Source organism: Choloepus didactylus, chromosome 12, assembly GCF_015220235.1.
Source record: "Choloepus didactylus isolate mChoDid1 chromosome 12, mChoDid1.pri, whole genome shotgun sequence".
Lineage (NCBI taxonomy): Eukaryota > Metazoa > Chordata > Mammalia > Pilosa > Megalonychidae > Choloepus > Choloepus didactylus.
Window position 1 is genome coordinate 62,352,632 of NC_051318.1, and position 11,483 is coordinate 62,364,114.

An 11,483-nucleotide genomic window follows, 5' to 3' on the forward strand; every position below is an offset into this window, starting at 1 on the left:
TGTGTAGCCCCCAGAACTGTGAGACTATAGGTTTCCAAGTTTTAATCCAAAAAGTTTGTGGTATTTTGTTATGGCAGCCCTAGGAAACTAATACAATTTATAAAGAAAATTTAAAAATATTATAATACTTTATTTTCTCAGAGAGAGTGGACATTGCTTTCCTAAAGCAATAGCTGGTGACATAAAAAAAGGAGCAATATAAGAATAGGAAAGACTTTTTTAGTGTGATTGTCTAAAAGTGCAACAGTGGAATTTAGAGTGTATCCTATTGAAAATTAAATTGCCCTATTAGAAGATAAACTCAAAAAATTCCTCAAAAATTCATAGAAATAGTGGAGGCTATGCATCTAATATGTGTATAACAAGAATTAGATGAGTGAAATGGGAACCAAAGGGGAAATAATCAAGGAAATTTAAAAAAAATCACTATGTTGAAGACTTATGGATAAAGCAAAATGAAGAAAGATGACCTATATTTAGATAAAACCTATTAAAATTTTTGAGTTTTCAGGATAAACATGAAATCCATTGATACTCAGGCAGAAAGTCAGATTTCCTATGAAGGCAGAACCCCAAAGGCAAAATTCCTTCCTGCAGCTCTCACTTTCCTTCCTTTTTCTCTTGAAGGTACTTACCCTCTTCAACAGACAAATCCACCCTAATTAGGAACAGTAGTGCCTCCTGTTTATTCAGCTTACCCTTTTGCACATGCCAGGTGGAAGCCAGAGATGTTTCAGCATGATCTGTGTAGATTTTGGAATCTGGCCACTTCCTGAAGCTTTAGAGTGACTGAATTATTACGACCTTCTGTGAGCTGGTAACATTCTTTTAGCTCAGGCCTATTCTATTTTTTTTTTTAAATTCAATTTTATTGAGATACATTCACATACCATGCAGTCATACAAAGTGTACGTTCAATTGTTCACATTACCATTATATAGTTGTGTGTTCATCACCAAAATTAAATTTTGAACATTTTCATTACCACACACAAAAAAATAATACAGGTAAAAATTAAAGGGAAAAAGAACAGTTAAAGTAAAAAAGAACAGTGGGTGCCTTTTTTTTTGCCCCCATTTTTCTACTCATCCATCTATACGCTGGACAAAGGGGAGTGTGGTCCATATGGCTTTCCCAATCACATTGTTACCCCTCATAAGCTACATTTTTATACAATCATCTTCAAGATTTAAGGGCTCTGGGTTGTAGTTTGATAGTTTCAGGTATTTAGTGCTAGCTATTCCAATTTATTAGAACCTAAAAAGGGTTATCTATATTGTGTGTACAAGTGCCCACCACAGTGACCTCTCGGCTCCTTTTGGAATCTCTCTGCTACTGAAGCTTATTTCATTTCATTTCACATCCCCCTTTTGGTCAAGAAGATGTTCTCCATCAGCATGATGCTGGGTCTAGATTCCTCCTCGGGAGTCAAATTCCACGTTGCCGGGGAGATTTATTCCCCTGGGTTTCAGATCCCACATAGTGGGGAGGGCAGTGATTTCACCTGCCAAGTTGGCTTAGCTAGAGAAAGAGGGCCACATCTGAGCAACAAAGAGGCATTTGGGAGGAGGCTCTTATGCCTGTTTAGTTTTGAATTGGGAGGAAGGTGGTTAAGTTATGTTGGAGGATTCTTTCATTTATTCCTTGCACAGGCTTTTTCATTACCTATGGTGATGTGGGCTATAGTTTGATAAGTCTTTGCCTGAGTCTGCATTATACCTTATAAAAATTCCTTAGAACTTCTGGCTTGTGGATGGCATCTATTTCCAGTGATGAATACTGATTATTATGTTTCTTTAGATATTTGAGTAGTAATCTGTAAGGGGAGGATGGATTTAAACACATGGATTCGATCTCTATTTTAGACACAAAGTCTTTAAACTGACTTCTTGTGGAGGCACTTATTTCTGTCTGACAGTTCCCCTGTGTCTACTTGGTGGTGGTGGGGGGAGGGTGGGAGGGAGAAAAGTGTAATATTTATTTATGAAAACTAACAAATACTTTCTGGAAATTAAAAAAAGTACATTAATTAATTTTTATGTAATCATGAGCCTGAATGTTTTCCACTTAGCCCAGAGTTTGTCTCCAGTGTGCATTATTTTAGTATTGTTTTCTCTGTTAAAAAAAAAAAAGATGGAATTTATATAGCAAAGTCAGTAGAAAATTTCATACTGTACAATTTTATTGCTAGAAGGGTCCCCAAATTTCTTGAGCACTTGGGAAGATTTCTCAATGTGCATATTAAACTAAACAGCAAGAGAAAACAATCAGGATTTCTACTGCTATGAAGCGGCTGCTGTGCTTATGCCTTTAAAATACTAGTTGTAAAACAACCACTACCGCCGTGACAAAGGGATAATTTATGTCCTCAACGCAGATTTGTAGCTATTTGTAGGGAGATGTAAATTGTCTTCCTTCATATAAATCTAGGCATGAAATCTACCATCACATTGGACAAGTGTACATTGTATTTGGAAAAGAAAATATCAGAAACTGTCAATAAGGAAGAGAAACAAGGCATTATATTTAGTATTCTAAGGGCACATTCCAGGTATACAGCAATGCTTCTGATGAGACCCACTGCTTACATACATTATATGCACACCCAGATTTTAGTCATTTAAAAACTGCAAATTTGCTACCTTACAGAAGTGAATGCGGTGCGTTTTCAACAATATTACTGCCATTGGCCATTGCTCAGACCATATATCAGTTGTAGTTACTGTCTATGGTCGTAGGGCTCCTCTTTGCTAATTCCCTCCAAACTGAAAAATACCAGGCAGTTAAGGAAGGACTGAATCATTGCCCCAAAGACTACTTATCCAACAGAAGACACTGATCTCTGCTGTGCCCTTTTCTGGACAGTCTTCTGGGTAAAACTTTATCAATCTGAATCAAAATTTTGTGAGGGCTCCATATCATAGCAACACCGTTCTGATTTGATGCATCCATTTCTGTTTTCTGCATGGGTCTTTTTTGCTGTCTGCATTCTAGGAATTGATTAATTCCAACAATAACCAGTAGCCCAAGACCAGTGTGCAACATGTATGTAAAGATAGTTTCTTCATCAAACCTATCCTCTCTTTCATTAATGGTAACTGATTGAAGATGGCATCTTGGAATGTATTGCCATTCAAATCTTGAGTTCAAATTCATGATTCAGATTCATGATGAGATCAAAAGGTCGTCCACCCATGAGCTCATAAGGAGGAATGAAGGGGACTCAAAAGTTGTCTCTGTGGTGGCACTACAGTTTTTAGAGAAAAAGTCATGATATTCTGGCTAAGGATCATGGAATGAGGCATCTAGGGATTTAACTGGAAAATCTCTGTACCTTTGTTTTTAAAGCCTGTCAGGAACCTCACAACACTATTTGCTGCTTCCTCTTTTCTAAATAGGATAGCTGTGTCTGCACTTGGTGAGGCTTCACGTTCACCAGATATATTTTTTCTTCCTCCTACCAAATCTGTGGTTTCATCTACCTCTTTCTAATCATTGAATCTTCTACTGAGTCTGTATTTGTTGTAAGATCTTGGGCCACTAATAATAGCGTCCAGGCCCTCCATTTGAACAAAATGATGGCAGGTAATGCAAACACAAGCAGCAGAAGAAGATGAGGGAGGAGTCTATTGTGTGGCAAGTTGAGTGTTGAGTCCCTGTCCACAGTTCTCTTGGGGCTTTGCAAATAATAATGGTACTATTTATCCAGGCGTTGGGTCGGGAGGGTCCCGCTGTGGTTACGATTCTCTGTGTAAGAAGTCATACAGTGATCAACTTGGAAAGAATAAAATCGAAGTGATTTGGGACTCTATTGATTAAATGGCACATCTTTTGGATCCATAGGCCAAATCATTTAGCTAACATCCATAAGTCACATTTCTTCACTCTTTAATCCCCAAATAATTTTTTAACTTCTAAAGTAGAATGTGGTAAGGTAGTCTCTAGAATTCCTACTATCAGCAATAAATTGCAATGATTATTATTCTTCAAAAGGTTAATATTTAATTCATTTATTATTATAATTAATTCATTTATTATAATGAGTGCCTTTGTACTATAGCATTTCCTTCCCTTGCTTAAGGGGTTGGTATTCTTATTCTGGGTCTTTATATTGTTGCTACTGAAATATAAACCACCCAGGTCAATCTTCCTCAGAATTTCATAGCTTTTAGGAGCATCAGTTGGATCTCTGCAGAGCCTGGAGATGATAGTCATCCAGTTCTTGATATAAGCAAGTAGATTCTTGGCCCTAAAGTCAATGTTACGTCAAATGGAACCAAGCTGTCCTTTCCCTAAATCCCTCATCCCCAATTTCAGCTTAAGTGTTTCCAGAAAATAAAGAGGAGGCCCCAAACACTGTTTTATGACAGTATTAATCTAAACCAAGGTGAGAAGCACTGGGTTCTTATAAAAAAAATGGAAACCAATACATTCTTTATTTTCTTTATAAATTCCAACTTCTGAGTCAAAAATCTTGGCCAAGGTTCACACATCTTGGCTTGAGTCTTGCAGAGTTAATGCCTGGTTGAAATCCATGGGTGCCTTGTGAATTATTCCTTAATTCCAGAATAATTTTCCAGGCTGATTCCTTACTGTGGATACTGATCTGAATCTCACTTCTCTGGATCCAGGTTGCTTGGCTTTGGCTCTTTTGGCACGGTAATCTGGTCCATCTCTAGTTTCTTGAGGGAGTCCTCATTCCTACATGTGGTCTCAGAACTATTGTCAGCTTCTTCCTGGTTTCTGTCTCTGCTGGATATTTTCTATTTGATTTGTGAGATCCACACTTCTGTCCCTCTCTGCCCTTTTCTCTACTTAAGTGGCTGATGTTTATGGACTGTATCAGCTAGCCTCCCTTGCCCTCTAGTTTCCAGTAGTGTTGGCCTGTGGGACACACAGGCAGGAGATTGGAAGGTGGGACAAGAGAGATACTGGGGTATTTATTTCCCAGACTCTTTTCTTGTTTGGCTCTCTTTGGAAGTAGCAGTATTCTACTCCCAAAGCCACAGTTCCTGCCAGGCAGCCTTTTTCTACTCTTACAGGTGTTCTTGGGTTCCAGTAACAGCTCCAGCCCGCTCCTTGTGGTAGGCTGAATAATGACCCCCAGTGATATCAGTGTTCTAGTTCTAGTATCTCCCGACCTGTGACTATTTCCTTATTTGGGAAAAGGGTCATTGCAGATGTGATTAAGTTAATGATCTTGTGATAGAGAGATTATCCTGGGCTATCCCAGTGGGCTCTAAATGCAATGACAAGTATCCTTTTAAGAGGGAGGCAGGTGGAGATTTGACTACATATGGAAGAGAAGAAGGCCATGTGACAAAAGAGAGAAACAGAGTCAGACAGAGATGTTTTGCCATTGAAGGGGCTATGATCCAAGGAATGCAAGCAATGTAGCTCTTTGATGCTGGAAAAGGCAAGGAAATGGATTCTCTCCTAGAGCCTCTGAAGGGCGTGTGCCCTGCCAACACCTTGATTTGAGCCTGTAAAATTCATTTTGGACTGTAGCCCCACAAACTCTAAGATTAATAAATATATGTTGTTTTAAGCAACTCAGTTTATGGCAATTTGGTAAAGCAGCAACAGGTAAATAATATGCTTCCTTTGCCCTTTCAAACCTAGTGGAAATAGTTCCCTGCTGTTGCTAGTTGTTTACCATGCTTTATTGTCTCCCTTAACCTGCTCCCACCTTTAAGATGTCCCATTTATTACACTATCTTTTAGGGTATGCCATTTGTTTCCTGCTGGGCTCCTGACTGATAGACCTCCTGCCCTCTGCTGATATTCGTTCATGCTGAGGCCAAGGCCATGACAATGATGACAGGAAGTTCTCATTTAATTTTCAGTGAGTCCTATGAGGGCAAGGACAATGGGTTTTGATTTGTTGTGCCTGTTTTATAAATGGATTAATTGGTGTAATAACATTATATTCCGTATTTGGGAAAAGTACCATTGGAACAAGAGACGAAAGAATCTTAACAGGATGTTATTTACATATATGCAAATATACCATATGTTCTGAACTACACATGATCTAGTAAGTCTTACAAAAATAGTCTTTATATGGTCAAAGCAAAGGTTTAGCTTGCCAATCACAATCTGAAAATAAAATAAAACCTGAAAGAGTTCATTCTTAAAATGTTTCATATTTGTATAGTTTTGGACACAGGCTTAAAAATTTTTCTTCTTCAATTTTTTCTAGCTTGTAAGGACCCAGTCTGGAAGGTTAGGATTGTCACATGGTATTTAAACACAATGCTCAAGGTCTGATAGTTTATCTTGAGATATTTCAGTGCCATTAAAGAAATTTAAAGTCAGTTCATGGTATTGTAGCTGTAGAAGATAAATATATTAAATGATATTAAGCTGAGGTCTAGAATTAGTTCATAAGCTAAAGAACTTCTACCTTATGCCCTTATAGCATAATAAAATGCATTATCCTCTGGAGGATTGATTTAATAGCTTTTTTTAGATCTGAACCAAGCAATTATTCCAAAACCCCAGCTATTTCAAAAGTTTGGTAAGAGAAATGAAAAAGTAACAGGCAGAGCTTTGAAAGTATGTGAAAGAATGTTTTATATGTGTTCAGTGAAATACTTTTCTTTTTTTTTATTTGTGGGTCCCTTGATTGATTGACTGATTTTCTACAGTCCTCCAAATAACAGATTTCCACTCCTGGCATTGGCTGTTGACATCCATCCAACCAGTCTTCTTGAGCATATTTTATTTTCTTTATAGCACTTACTACTTGCACAAAGTATCTTGCTTAGTATGTTTATTTATTGCTGAAATCTGTCTTCTCCACAAGAATGTAAACTCCATGAGGACTGGTACCTGCTATATCCCTAGGTCCTTGAAAAGTGCTTGACATATAGTAAGGGCTCAAAAAATATTTATTAAATGAATCATGATGAGATCAGCTTTGGGCCATTAGATGGTCGAACTGTGTCACAGATTATCTTGGTGACATGTATGCTTATAACATTACACATTTTCTCTGAAAAGAAATTCACAGGGAAAAAAGATGCCTTAGTGTGTGGGACCAATAAATATGTCCCTGACAGATTTCATCATCAAAGTAGATCTAGAGTTGAGGCTATGCCCCATTCAACCACAGAATTTTCATTGCTTAGGAGCCAGGAATAAGTGCTTGTCCCTACAGATACTTTACTTTAAACAATTTAAAAACATGCTATAACTCCCATCCCTTGTACTCCCAGTCAGATCAAGGATTAAAAAGTTCTAAGAGTTTCCAATCTCAGTGGAAAATTGGCTGTCACATGGAATGAGATATATACTAACTGATTTTGCCATGCAATTGGGTTCTTAATGAAAGCAGCATAAAACAAAACTGCACCCCTCTGTATTTCATTTGTGCATCTTGTACCTGGAATAAAATGTAACTGCTGTAAATCTTTAAGTTGGGTTCAATAAAGCAATAATAGTGTATGGTGCAAACTGACCATTTAGCTTAACAACTGATTTGTTACACCATTAACTTGTCCTCTGTGTTGTCTTAAGGCTCTTTGCTAACTGAGTGGTTGTTAACTACTGTAATGAACAGATTCTTCTAAGCGGAAAAACGTTTTAAACTGAGAAGTTAGTGATTTCACTGACTGACATCTTAAAGGTGGCCATGGATTAATGAATCAGATTTTAAAGTTACTGATGTTTAATCGCGAAGGCATTGTAGGACCTCAAAAATTGCTTTGGAATGAAATAAGTGATAGGAGAGGCATGTAGACTCTTGTTAATGGCTTTGCCATCTCCACATGACATGCCAGATTTCTTAGCTTCTTCTTAAAAAATTTCTGTAGCCAAATTGTATGGTTTGGAAATGTAGCCCACCCTACCATGGGAGTAGCAGCCGTGGTATTTATTTCCTCTTTTGGACCCATGTATTCCCTGCTGTAAAATTATCCCTCACATCCTCTGAAGAAATGGGTGAAGCTATGGAGACAATCAGTTCAGAATAAGAATCATCTGGTGGGAAGGTGTGGCTTCCTCAGAGGTCCTGACTGGGAGGCACAGGACAGAGAACAGAACATTTGAATCCAGTCCTTGCAACTGGAGCAAGGTATCGATATGCTTCCAGTAACAGACAGTCCAGTCTGAACAGCTGTGCCATAAATAGTGTTTCCATGTCTTTATGTTATGCACATGTATCAACTTTTGTAGAAATGTAATCCACACTGTTTATTATATAGAAGAAAGTCCAACCTATTCTATTTTGAGTTTTTGTAATATATAAGGGCCTTTGTCTGCTGCAAAGCAGAATCATATCAGTATTCTTTTAGAAAGCAAGCTTTCTGGCATTTTGGGATATGTGAATTACCAAGATTATGCTAGTATCTACTCTTTCAAAAACTTATTAAATGGAACTGAAGAAAGAAGATGGCAGCATAGAGGCGTGGAAGTTAGTTAGTCCCCCTGGAACAGCTAATAAACAACCAGGAACAACTAATAAATAATCTAGAATAACTGCTGGGGGACAAACATGACTGTCCACATATCATACACCAACCTGGATTGGGAGGAATGCCTGAGATTGCAGCATAAAATCTGTTAGTAAAGACTGCGGACCCCTGCCAAGAGCACCTCCCCCATGGCAGCCCAAACTGCAAAATCTCACTGTGATAGCAGCACTCTCTGAACAAGCGAATATACCTCAGTCCAGCTCCAACTGGGGTTTTGATTAACAAATGTGGACTGCTCAATACAAGCTACAAATCCCCAACAAGCAGACAGAGGCTTTTAGGGACGACTAACCCTAGAGCTGGTGGACTTCTCTGTGCTGAGAAGGGGAGCCCAGAGGACCGGGTGCTATCTCTGGCTGGTGGGTGAAGCTGGGGGGACTGTGGACTGGCCCTGAAGGTGGGCTTTTTGTCCTTTTTTCTCTCTCTCAACCTGGGCAGCTCAGTGGAGAAAGCCGCAGCCATTTTCAGTTCACAGCTCTCTGACCCAGACAAGGGTGGAGATAGCAGAGTCAGAGAAACAAAGAGCCTATTTAAATGCTGATGATCACCTCCTAGGGGGTGTATCTTCCCTAAGAGGAAGGAGGTGGTGCCCAGCCCTACTACTGGCCTCCCATTCAGAACCAGACCCCAGAGCCTGGGGGATAACAGCCAAAACAGAAACTAAGGACTAAGTGGGCAACACCTCCTCCCACCAGTCAGGAGCTACAGGTTGACAGGCACCATCTGCTGGGCAGGTTAGGAAAAGCACAGTGGCTTGAGACCTCACAAGGTGTGTCAGTCTTCTAAGACACACCCTTAGGGAGACCTGTTACTGAATATTGCCCCCTTCTGAGATCTGAGTGCATTCTGGTCTGGGAATACTTGATTGGGGTAACCAAGGAAACCAGATGCTTAGACAACAGAAAACTACAACCTACACTGAGAAAAATGAAGTTATGGCCCCATCAAAGGAACAGACTTATACTTCAATTGAGATACAGGAATTGAAACAACTAATGCTAAATCAATTCAAAAAGTTTACAGAAGTTATGGCAAAAGAGATGAAGTGTATAATGAAGACACTGGGTGAATATGAGGTAGAAATCGAAAGTTCGAAAAAACAGCTGGCAGAATATATGGAAATGAAAGGCAAAACACAAGAGATGGAAGACACAATGGGGACATACAACAGCAGATCTGAAGAAGCAGAAAAAAACACTTAGGAACAGGAGAAAAAGACACATGAAATCCTATACACAAGAGAACAGATAGGGAAAAGAATGGAAAAATACGAGCAACATGTCAGGGTATTGGAGGACAACATGAAATACATGAATATATGTGTCATGGGTGTCCCAGAAGGAAAAGAGAAAGGAAAAGGGACAGAAGCAATAATAGAGGAAATAATCAACAAAAATTTCCCATCTCTAATGAAGACATAAAATTACAGATCTAAGAAGTGCAGCGTACCCCAAACAGAATAGATGTGAATAGGCCTACACCAAGACACTTAATAATCAGATTATCAAATGTCAAAGACAAAGAGAATCCTGAAAGCAGCAAGAGGAAAGCAATCCATCACATGCAAAGGAAGCTTGATAAGGCTATGCGTGGATTTCTCAGTAGAAACCATGGAGGCAGAAGGAAGTGATGTGATATATTTAAGGTACTGAAAGAGAATAACTGCCAAGCAAGAATCCTATATCCAACAAAACTGTCCTTCAAATATGAGGGAGAGTTTAAAATATTTTCTGACAAACAGACAATGAGAGAGTTTGTGAACAAGATACCTGTGCTACAGGAAATACTAAAGGGAGCACTACAGACAGATAGGAAAAGACAGAAGTGAGAGGTTTGGAACACAATCTTGGGTGAGGGTAGCACTGCAATGTAAGTACACTGAACAAAGATGACTGTCCGGCGCTTCTCCGCCCCGCCTCGAGTCCTCGGTCGGCCGGCGACGGGGACCAGAGAGATAAGGGGAGAGAGGGTGCGGACAACGTCTTACCCGGAGCACTTGTGATCACTCAGGACTCGCGGTGGTAAAGCAGATAAACTTTTAATGGGACTAGGCATTCATCATCTTTACAGGTTCCACCCGGGGCGAGACACCTCGGGGGAGAACAACCTCGATGCGGCCGTCAGGTACGGCTCCTTGTGGGCTGTCTCCCCGAGCTTTGCCCGGGAACTTTCTTATAAACCTTGCGTGTATCCAATGGGCTAACGCCACGCACACAAGCATGATTGGTGAATACAGCGGGTGGTTACATACATCAGAAGCCGGAAGCAGGATGTGGGCGCCATCTTGGCACCACTCGATGGGCGGGGGGGAACTCAAGGGCAGGCTGCAGCTTGTCTACTAGGCCAAATCCGGAAGGTGGCTGCTCACATCTCCCCCTTTTTTGTTTTTTATGCCCCAGTGTCTCCAGTGATGAATGTGCTCCCGTGGACCAAGATGGCCCACAACGTATTTTTTGGTGCTTTGGGGAGTCTGGACTAGGTCCCGGCCATACCAAGGTGGGACCTCTGGCACCGACCAGAATGCTCACTTCATATAGAGACCGGAGAACCCGTGAGCCGGAAACCACGTGGCCCTCCTTGCAGTACTCAGTCTCGCAACTGGGGGACAGGAGGATTAGGAGAAGGTAGCCAGTGCCGAGGGCGTCACTAGGAGCCTCTGTGCAAACGCCAAGGGTCCCGTCTGGCCACAACTAGGACTCTGCGTAAGAGGTCCACCTGAGACAAAAATTAGGGCCACTGGTACCGAATGTTTATATACGAGATTTTTTCATATACTTAGCTGCGAACCTTACCCCCGAATGCCCAGCTTCGAGTGGTTGGGATGGGTGCTGGGCAGAGGGACTATAGTTATCAGGAGGGTTACAGGCAGAGGACATGGCCATCATGGCGGTAACACGTAATTGCTGTTGTCTTTGAAACAAACGCTCCAGCAAACTCTTAACAATGATCAAACCTACTAATAACCCCACAGCAAGAAGAACCCAGTTGGTCAGATTAGGCCAAGAG

The 11,483-nt window shown here is 40.4% G+C and overlaps 1 pseudogene; it reads right to left on the bottom strand.

Moving 5' to 3' along the window:
• Window positions 1-2,818: 2,818 nt before the first annotated feature.
• Window positions 2,819-4,673, bottom strand: LOC119506864 (annotated as a pseudogene).
• Between the last annotated feature and the right edge of the window lie 6,810 nt (window positions 4,674-11,483).